Raw genomic sequence first — 11,769 nt, 5'->3', positions numbered from 1 at the left:
ATCCATCCTTCCCATGAATAAAGAGGAAATCAAACACTGAGATTAAACACGTAACTGCTTCATTTTTCAGGATCTGGAATTGTCTGCCTCTGCACGGGGAAGTAGTTGTCTTTCTAACTCAGCCCTACTACAGTCTGTTACGGTTAACAACAGTAACAACATATCTGTTCCAAAGTACTCTAGGAAAAATCCTTCAGAGGATTTACCATTTAATAGTGAGATTATGATACACTTACCTTTACAGAATAACACCCTCTTTTCCTAATCCAACTGGCTTTTAATAGATTTGTTTGAGGGCTCATGGGACATGCCAGCTGCAGAAGGATACCATAATCTGATCTTTAGCTTCTTCTAAATGTCTTAAGCAGTATGGATTCTACTTGAGCATCTCTCATTTGAGCATACCAGAAAGTTTATCCTTGATATTCAGGCATTTTTATAAAAATATTCCCTACTTCTCCTGTTTATAGAGTCATTTTTCTCCACCTTGGCCTTCATCTATTAAATAGTGGATGTTAAGACTAGATTCTCATAACCAAGCTGTCATAGAGCAATAAATTTTCTTTAATGAGGCACTGTACAGAACAATGTAAACTACAGTATGTATGCTGCAGAATTACCACCTACCAATGCCACATGTATGCAGAAATTTTGGACTACCTTTCTTTTTTCCCTGAAATTCCTTCTCCTGAAATATACCTAATGCAGATCAGATATTCTGATTATTTATATGCTGTCTTGCATTGAAATCCCTTTCCAAGAAACACCCCCTAAAAGGCCCTTTAATGACCCAGAAATTTGTGAGCAATTGGTTGAAGCTCTGAGCAACCACAAGACACCTTGTGGCATATCACAAAGATGTTTTCCAACTCTTGATTCTGAAGTTTATTTTCAGGTATTGAATCACAATGTTTACTACAAGCATACAAACACAATAAACCCAGTCATCTGTTTAACGTAGTAAATAAGCTTGAGTTATAGATGTGCTATTTGATTTACATTAATTTGTTCCTTCTTGATAGTATCTTGGTAGCAGCAAGTAATGAATGTGAAGAAAATAACATTGGTTTGAGTGTTCAATGTGATACAGAGAAATATTTTTATAAACTACCCCAAAAGCTCAAGGAAAAGGGAACTGGCAAATAACGTAGGGTACGATGAGCTGAGCCAAGAATGTGATTTTGGACTGTTTCCATTGCGGTTTTCACTTCAGAGTAATTTGTATGATTTGGAAAGCTAGCAATATAACTCTGTGTGGGGATGGGTTATTCAAGGTAACCTCTATGTTTAAAGGATGGAGTATTTTTATAGCCATGGACCAAAAATGAGGTCACATGCTACAGCTACCTAGAGCTAGGAAGGAAGACAGAGAATCCACTGTTTCTAATTTCTCACATTATCTTGTACTGTACAGAGACATGCATTTTACTGTTCTTAAAATACATAGCTATTAATATGCTAATGGTATGACGAGAAAAACAGCAAAACCTAACAAAATGTCCCTTTAGCAGAAATACTAACTTCTCATATTCTTTAAGGCTAGTGTTCACATTGAATTCCTCAAGAAATGCAGTGAAGTAGAAGCATAAGAGTGCAATATTTGGAACTTTTAAAATATATCCGATTATAATGCATTCCTAGTTCATGTGGCAGCCCCAACTGTCTATTTAGTGCTAGATTTTCTCTGTGATAAATCTTGAGCTAATTTCCAGTAAACAGCTAGAAATTTTTAAGCTGCTAAAAGTTACAAGTTGTGGTTTGTACATAAAAACACCGCAACTGTAGGCTCAATACAGTACACAAAGATAGGGCTACCATCATTTAACATATTTGAATGGGATCAATATTTTCTCTAGCACAGAACAGGTAAAAGATGAAAAATGTCAAATTCCCCAAAGAACCTTGAAATCAGCCACTAATTAAAGTTTTACAGTGGGACCTTTTAAAGACTTAGGTCCAGATCCTCATCTGTATTGAAGGTTCAATAAAGGAAGTGAAAATACTTGATATACATCAATGAAAAATTTGACCTTTAATTATAATGTCAAGATAATACAGACATTAAACTCTCATTTTACTCCCCACTGCTTGCAAAGACTAAAACACTTCCAAGATTTCTACAGGACCAATCTTATATCAGTTCTGGGAACCATCCACACTTATAGGATGATTTAGAGAAATACTCATCGGGTGAAGGTCTTGAGACATCTTGATTTCCTTGGCTAGAAACCAGGTGAATAAAAATCAAATAACAAAAAGTTAGAAATGATGTAGCATTGTAAGGGAAAATTAAAGGAATGATTAAACAGTACTAACTAAATAAAAAGCACTGGCACTTAATAAACAAGTGATGTAATCTTTTCCCCTTCTTTTTTCAAAAAGGTTCAACTGGGATTTTTGATTGTTGCTTTCCAAAACAATCTTTCAATTTACTGACATGATCTAAGTGAGAGCTTCAACCATCTTCTGGCTCATTCCAACTTGTAAAAGCTCAGAGGTATGAAAAAAGGTCCTGAACCACACATGAAAGAAATCCCTAGCACAGATGCCAGGATCTTTTCCCACCTCTACTCCTCACAAGTCCATACATCACAGAAATCCTGGGTGGGATAAGCAGCATGCTGAGGGCTGGTGGGACATTGCACTATATCAGCAAGAAGATACGGGTATAGTGTTGTTGCTCTGATCTTCAGTATGTTCACCGAAAGTTCTGTTTTTTTAAGGAAAGTTTCCCTGTTCTTATGTAACCTTCAACACTTTGCTACAGCAGGCTAAGTGAGGGAACAAGATTAACAGATACGAGATATTTTTACTGCTTCACCTAAAGAGTCACAGAATTTTCTGGGAATTTTAACACTTGTTCAAAACAATGTGTGATTCTTCATGTTGCTATCAGTGCTGGGAGAGAATTCTACATAGCCTCCAAGTGCTTTGTACTGAACAATTTTACATAATCATTTAACATCCTTCTTGAAACTAATAAATCTGCTAAATTGGTTTTTGATAGGAACCAAAGTGCTGTTATTAAATATCTCTGCAAAATAACAGCATTATCAAAGTGGAAGTCATTAAGCTGCTATTCCTACTGGCTGTTGTGTATGTTACCATGAACTTAGCCATAACAAATGCTTTCCCAGTTAACTTACAGGAAATATATTTGCGTCAATTAACACAGATTATATGATCGAGGAACAAGATCAGTGAGCCATGATGAATACGGTCAATATCTGCCCTAAAAATATGACATCTATTTATCTAAATGCAGTAGCTTGGCTTTATTTACTGCATCTCTTCCTGTTTTCCTCCCTTTACTAAGCATTTATTAAAAACAATGCTAGCGTAAACAAAGTATCTATCATATTTTTAAATGAACTTCCATTACAACACTGTTACCCACTGTTCCTCTAATACCATTTGCTTGCCACACTACCATGAGGATCCACTGTTAATATTGTTACCAGCAAGTCCTGCAAACAATCACTGACTTCAGCTCACAAGATGTCCACCAAAGATATGAAAATCAGTAGCACTTTCCCCCCACTATACAGCTCCAGCAAAGTACAGGCTGAAGGTGGGATAGCATCTCAACAGTCGGATGGAGCACCAGCTGTGCAACCACATGGCCCAGCCTGTGATAGAATCCTCTTTTCTCTCTGCAACAACTGTGACAATGTTAGAGCTCCTTGGGTACAGAAAATCCCTACAGTTTCTCTAGTGGGGGGAAAAACAGTGAACAGTAGAGTATCATAGGTTGTTAGCCCAGGATTCAAGAGCGTAAGCCACAGGAGCAAATTTCTTGTGACAGTTATAAAGGTCAACGTTTCAAAGTCTTCTGCCACACATTAGGCACAAAAATCAGATCCTCAGCCACATCTCCCCAACTTCACCAATGGCACTGAAGATCTGAGACTCCCTCCTCAGTGCTGAAACCTCACACAGAGCTTTGCACCCACCGAGGACGGAACAGCGCTGTGCAGTTCTGTATGGGAATGCTTTCTGCAGAGGAAAACAGTAAAGCTGACGTGCAAGTCTGCCAGCAATGCTCCGCTAGCCTGTGTCTGAGACCAGAGCCTCTGCTTTCATTGATTTTACGAGGGTTAGTAGCATTTATACAGGTAACAACCTGAGGTAAAAAGGACAAGACCACCTCAACATTGGATAGGAAGAACTCTGCCTCGGAATCAGGATCCATACTGTAAGTCATAGAAACACGTGAGTCCAGGATTTCTTGTTTTATGCTTTCAAGCAAATTCTCTAAGTATGCTACTGTATTTTTTATCCTGCTGTTACTCATAACATTCAAAAGTGTCTTCCTTTGAGCACACATTTTGAGATGCAGGCCTGAGTTTTGAGGGGGGCATGCTCAGCACTTCTCAGGACCTCAATCAGTGGAAACAGATTTAGACATACAACAAATGGACGTATCCCTAACCATCAAAAACTTGGAAATTTTAACCACATGCCTGCATATATAAATTTAAAAAAAAAAAAATCTTGTTACACAAAGTCCTTGTTTCAAAATATAGCAGATAACACAGCATTAAGCAAATTTACCAATAAATCTGTGTGTAACAATTCTTGTGAAAAGGAAACAAAACAAAACAAAACAACCTCTACATGCTCAGCATACTAAAACGTATTGCCAGATACTTGAAAGCGAATCAAGAATTTGTTGCTATTAAGAAATGAGACGTGCAATCTTTGGAGCCAAACTGGCCACTGGTGAAGAGTGAAAACCTAATAATTTCCATATTTATTAAGTAATCTATTGCTATTTACCCCAGAAATCATTGCACACAAAACACTGGAAAAAAAAAAAAAAACCAAACAAAAGCAAAACAAAACAACCTGAGAAATCCTGGTGTATGCTCCTATGCCCTTCTGTTGTTCTTCAAGGAACATAATGGAAACTAACATAAAAAATGAAAATATTAGATTACTTACATTGATGTTGGAATAATACAGAGATAAGTGATTGTCTCTGTGATAAGTGATTAAAGAAGATAAATTAATCCTCTTAATTTTTTTCTCTTACTGTCACTATGTCCAGAATTTCTTGATTTAAACAAAGAGAAAGAAAGGTTACTTTATAGAGGAAAGAAAAACAGAAAATGAAGGGGAAGTAATATAAAAAAGAAAGGAAAATGTATATGTATCTTTATCTTTCCTTAGTCAAAACAAAAGATCTTTTTCTTTTAGTGCTCATAATAGTCTCTACCAGGTCTGTTCTAGTCTCAGCATACACCTAATTTCCATTACCATTAATAACTGATACGTGCTCACTTCAAAGGAAGAATACACTTTATCGAGTCTTAAAACTGGACAACAGGTTTAAATGAAAAAAAAAAAACTTGGAAAGGCTTGGAGACAAGTGAGGTCTACATAGCAAGTCTATAAAGGAAAATAAAGGGTACTTAGCATATCTGAAAAGATTTCACACCAGTGGTAGAAGGTCTAAATAAATCATGCAAATGGATAAAAGAGGACTATAAAATCTTTATATAACAACACAAGGAGTAAATAGTAAGAAATGCATATAATATTAAATTATTGTATTAAAAAGCAAGCAACTAAAAGTAGCCCAGAGAGCTTTTAAAGATTTGGAAGATAAATCATCCTTATGAATGATGCTGGGGAACAAAGATGTTGCAATTATCAAACAAAACTAATGGTCAGAATTGCATACTTTTTCAGCCTTCAGTTCACATCCTGCATAGTTTTAACTCAGTCATTTACATTCTTCGTTTCCCAATTTTGTCTTCTGTATTATAGCAGTAATTTTCTCACACATATAGCAACATACAGTTAGATATGTTAACATTTGAAAAAATATTTAGGTCTATGGAAAGATTAATAAATACAGATATTGATGAGCAGGAAACAGTAAGTTAGATGCACACCATATCCCCGCATAGCATAGCTTTTCAGTAAGAAGTATCTTGATGGCCTATAGGGCCATCAGCTTACATGAAGATATGACAAGTTAAACTAACTGGGGTCTGTTCTTCAGATTTTGAAGAGGTTATCACACAGCCTTTCTTTACAGTTCACGTCTACTTGGTTTTTAGCTGTTTTTAACTGATTCCCTGAACAAGTCCCAGAAACAACAAATATTCTACAAAACAGCATAGAGATGTACTAATTGTTTTCATTTCCTGGTAAAAGAAAAGCTGGTAAAGAAGCTGGTAAAAGTTTTGTTGAATTATTAAGCAACAGCTCAGTCACAGAAGTTGTGACAGACATGGCCATTCAAGCAAACTCATCATTATAACAGCACCGTGTCCTCACATGCCACATAAGATTGGCACATTTTCTCAACACAAAATTGCAAACACAAGTAAATCTGTAAGAGTGCTCTTGCTTCTAGATGCAAGAAAAATCAGATTGTAAACTATATGCAACAGCTTCAGCACCATCAACAATTTGTATTGGTATGGGTGCTCAGACAAAGCCTATGTTGTATTATGTGTACATGGAGCAAAGGGTCATAATTGGTTTGCACTATATGCTAAGGAGGTGAGTGCATTGTACAGTGTGTTCCCTTATCCAATTGCAAACATAAGGAATCTCCTTGTGACAATGGAGTTTGTCCCTGCCAGCAAGAATACGCTATGTGGGCGTTTAGAGACAGTTAAGAAGTATCCCTTTAACTAGTTATGTACTGGCTTTTGTAGACGTTGTGTTGAGGAGAATGCCACACTTAACCAGACTGAATTCCTCTTCCATGGAGCATTCCAGAAGAGATACAAAGCCCAGCAGCATGGTGCAATCTGCAGGACATTGACTGCACGTGTCTTCTACACACACAGCCTACTTTTCCAGCAGTCTCAAAAGTCCTTTCTTTACCCTATTTATCCCCAGTTCCAAGATTTCTGCATGTGCCAAAAACCAGAGAATAGGTTAAGGGAAGCACAGCATTGCCATTACTCAACCATCCCCAGAGAAATGTTGTTACAGTATTATTTACCATTAGAGTTAATCAGAAGAATGAGTTCAGACAGGACACCTGAGCTTGTCACAACTCTCAACATCATCAAAGAGCAGGGATATGCAGCTCATGCAGGGTTTGCTAGAGGTACAGCATCATTTTTAATGTTGCAGAGAAACATAGAAATTGTCTACGAGGATTTGACAGCCTTGTTTCTACTAACCAAAACAATCAGGAAATGCACTTAAGAAAACTGCCCTTTCTCTTGTCATGTAAAAATACGTAACCATACATGAATTTTCTTCAGCAAAGAAGCTTTGATGGTTGCCTAGTCCTGTGCACAACTTGCATTTCAGAGATGAACTAAAACAACAGCCCTACGCCCCACACCAGAACTTCAGTGAGACGCCAGTGTAAATCTCCCTTCAGTTTTCCAAAACAGTTCCACAGTTCCTTCTATGACAGTTATGCCATTTGTAGCTTTGAATGCAGAGGCATGGGTGATGAAATTTCATCCTCTAGAACATCCTGAATGCCAGTAAAGAATTTGACATATACAATATTGCCAGCTGACCAAATGCTCAACCATCCTTGCATGCTCTGACTTTACACTGAGGTATCAGAAGTCATAAGAATAAGCTAGATGGAGATGTTCTGATGGACTGAAAGCTGATATTAAAAAATAAAATCCAGGTTCTGAATCTAGGGGATGATTCCACAGTTAAGTTCAGAAAACAGGCAGGGGCTCTCCTCCTTCTGCTTCTATGTGTTACAGGTCTATGCCCACTTCTGAAAAAAAAAAAAAAAAAAACACAACCAAACCCCAAAAACTAGCAAACTCATATATATCTCAAACTCCTATATATTATACACCTACAGGCTGGTTTGTTCATCACTCACCATGTTCCTGTCTAGCCTGATGTGCAACTTCCCAGTCTTTCCAGAATGAGAGTCATGGAACAAGCTATTAGCTGGGAAATTATTTGAAACACCCAGAGATTTACCAGTTATCTCAGAAGAGCTTAGCTGTGCTGCTGTTTTGTCATGGAGACCAGAACTTAAAAAAAAAACCAGACACAATTCAGGGTATCCAGTCCCTACTGCACCCTCCTGTTCAAAAAGCCAATTCTCAGAATGCTTCTTCCTACTTTCCAGAGACCCTTTCCAAATACACCTCTTGTCCCCAGATGTTTTCTCCACACACCTTCCTTGGCATCACAATTATACCCGAGAGTCTTACAACACTCTATATTTCCTGCAAAGCTGGGTACAACTTTGAGGTCTCATTAGTCAACTTATAACTACACATTCGAGAAACTGTATCACATCGAGAGCAACTGTGCACGTTGGCCACCACGAATGGAAGGGGTAGCAAAAAATGGCATCATAGTTCATTGAAACATTTATTTCTGTATGCATAGACTTATCACACAAACCTAAACTCCACCCAGTACCCCTAATACAGATGAATTGTGTGCAGGTGCATCCGTAAGGCCTGCAAGCTGCAGAGCATAAGTTACTACTGCCTTGGGGGCATACTATGTTTATGCAGAACTCCCAGTGGAAATCAAGGTAGCAGCAGTTAATTGCTATGTGTATTTTATAGGAAGCTAGGATAATTTTTCAGTGGGTAACATATGGTGCACTTTGCTGTGACACCATACAGAGACTGTCGCAGATCTCACACCAGTCTCAGGCAAGTGTGTTGGGAAAATGGGGACACTAGTAGATGGGAGTGTGTATTTGACATGAGAGACACTTTTAGTTTTCAGGCATGCCTGTTCCCCAAGATGATCTAAAAACCTTCCCAGAGTCAACATCTCCAGTTGTCTTCCATTGCAGTCGCCACATCTTAGGATTCGTCTTGTAAAAAAAGAAATTCACCTTTTAGAGGCAATCACATTTTCTGACCCCCACAACTCTTGCCGGAAAAGTGCTCAAGAACACGCAGAAATATTTTTTCTTATTTGCAGCCTAAATGAATTCATGATCAATCCATATACTAGTCCCTGTGCCAGTGCCACTCTTTAGGTTAAATAGTTCCTTGTTGTCTCTGGTTCTATGGTAAGCTACAGTGATGACTTTTTCTCTTGTTTCAAGGAGGTAGATAGCACTGAAGATAATTAATACCTTAACACGGAACCAGGCTCTTGTAAGCATTTCAAATCACAGAATCACAGAATCACAGAATTATCAGAGTTGGAAGGGACCTCTAGAGATCATCTAGTCCAACTCTCGTGCTGAAGCAGGATTGCCTAGAGCACATTACTCAGGACTGCATCCAGGCGGGTCTTGAAAATCTCCAGGGAAGGGGACTCCACAACCTCCCTGGGCAGCCTGTTCCAGTGCTCTGTCACCCTCACCGTAAAGAACTGTTTCCGTGTATTTGAACGGAACTTCCTGTGTTCTAACTTGTGTTAGCACCTTCAAATAAGTGTTTGCCATTGAACTGTGGAAAGTGAAAACTGGGAAGTTTGCAATAGTCAGAATTAAAATTAAATTATTAATTGTGGAAAGTCATAAAAAGACAAGGAGAAGAAACTGAAGTTGCAAAAGACAACAGTATCTTTCCACAAAATATTTCATTTGGTGTCCTTATGCTCTGTTTTCTGGCACTGTGGTCTCTGTGTCAATGTTGATTAGGATTCCCATTTTTCAACGTTTAAATTCAGAATTAATTCATTTGGGGTGAGCTTTACTCCAAGGGAAGTCAGAGACACCCCATGCAGAAAAGCTACATAATGAATGGACCCAGTCATCACAGCCACGTTGTCCATACATTGCCTGTTTGGTCAGCTCACAAGACATGACCAAGATGTGGACTGGCTCTGGATAAGTGGTGCTGATGTTCTAATGCTGGTTCCAGCTCTTGCATCGGTTCCTAGCTTCAGTAAGCAGCTGAGGGGCAATGCAGCAGGCCTGCAGTAAGCTCAGTTCAGGGATATATGGATTTCATTTCCCCATCCCATTCTCTACACCATTTAAAGAGAAGGGCTGTTTCATTGTGTGTTCGTCCTTTCTTCCTACCATTAATATTGTCCTGGTTTAATTGTTCAGAAACTTGTTCATTATTTTGTCAGTACAAGTGCCACCTCCTAATGAATACAGACTTCTCTATACATCAACATAACACATCCTCTGCACGCGCTGGAGTTGATCAGTTCTTCTTTAAATAACTAAAAGTTACCTAAACAAATCCAATCAGTTGATTTGTTCTTCTAAGGCTAATAAATTTATTGCCACCAAGAAAGAAGTAAAAAGTGAAAGTCTTTTTGAAACCTCAGACTATAGGCATTTCAGCTCTTCACATCAGCAGATGGCCATTGTCATATATGGTAAATATTTATACTGTAGGAGAGGACTTTCACATGATAGGAACCTCAAGACCCCATGCAAATTTCTAGGCCTAATGTACCTCATCCAAAGCGAGCAAGTGAATGGGATAAATATCGAGAAGACATGTCAGAGCCAAACTTCACCTTATGAAAATCAGAATATGGAATTACGGCATGAAAGATCTAGTTTCTTCCCTTACTTTTTCTCCAAGGACATTACTTAACAAGATTCATTACTTAAATAAGATTCATCCTTACTCAAACTTTGCATTTTAATGGAACATTATATTTGCACTTCCTTGTACAGCATTACTGAAAAAACTATAGGGTGTATGTAACCAAACTTGATTTATACCCTGGAAAATACTGAATAATATTTGGACAAAACAATAATGTAGCCTAAGTGGTATTGGCCCTTCTTAAGTGCAAAGGTTCACTTTGCACTTAAGAGTACAACTTGCCCACAAAAAAATAAAACAGAAGGCTTGAAAACCCCATTTGAGCATACAGATTTGTGCTCACATATAGCTATGTACCTGTCATGGAAACTGTGTATATGCCTGTAGAAATCTTGCAAGTCCTTAGCCTGCTTGGGAGGTAGCAGTCAAGGAGGAGGAAAAAGGACACAACAAAGGTGACTAATCAAACATGGCATGAAAAGAGATCTACTAACTGAAAACTTAAATCAACATCACAAGAAAATAGCTCATAAGCAACTGATACACTGCAATATGTCCACAGAACATATTTGTTAAATAAGGGACTACTAACCACAGCCTTACAGATAAGTCACAATCAGAAAAACTGTACCAAATTCGTGGTATTGTTCACTGGTGCATGCTTCACTTCCGTAATGGGGTCAGCAATAAAGTGCTAAAATAGTAAAAAGGTGCTCTGTGCTTTTTATCCTCCAGTTTCCAGGTTAAGTCATGTTCACAACACGTTCTCCCATGCCATGAAGGACTTCAAATCAAAATATATAGCCGAATAGTATATAGTAAACTGATGGGAAGTGCTAGCAAGGTTGTAGGTTCACCGGAAAGCACTAGGAAGCACCTCTGGCTCTGCACTAACAGGAGAGCGTGGCTATCAAAGCAGGAAGGTGAACACTTTCCCATTGCCTAACCCTGTGAAGTACATTTGCATCTGAGCTTTACCTCTGAAGCCAGTGGACTTGCACCTCAAGAAGGCAATTTTAATGCAGAAATACCTCCTTGTGGGTCGCTTTTCTGTTTCAACTTTGTGTAGAAGGAGCCCAGATCACCAGCTTTTAGATGGTTAAAGGTAGCAAAGAGAAATCCCACCTTCAGAACATTCTGAAGACCTTATTTGCAGCAGCACTGCACCACAGCTTCACGGCTTATATCCTTTTACTTATTAGCATTACATTATCCCCAGACATACTGACTATGACAAAACTTTAGTGTCCTAAACTTAGTTAATTGAGATCAAGCATATAATGAAGAGCATGATTTAGGAAACGCTATTGATTAATAATGAGACTCA

This window comes from Vanellus vanellus (genome assembly GCF_965231255.1).
Source record: "Vanellus vanellus genome assembly, chromosome: 8".
Classification (NCBI taxonomy): Eukaryota; Metazoa; Chordata; class Aves; order Charadriiformes; family Charadriidae; genus Vanellus; species Vanellus vanellus.
Note: the sequence above shows the minus strand (reverse complement) of the source record.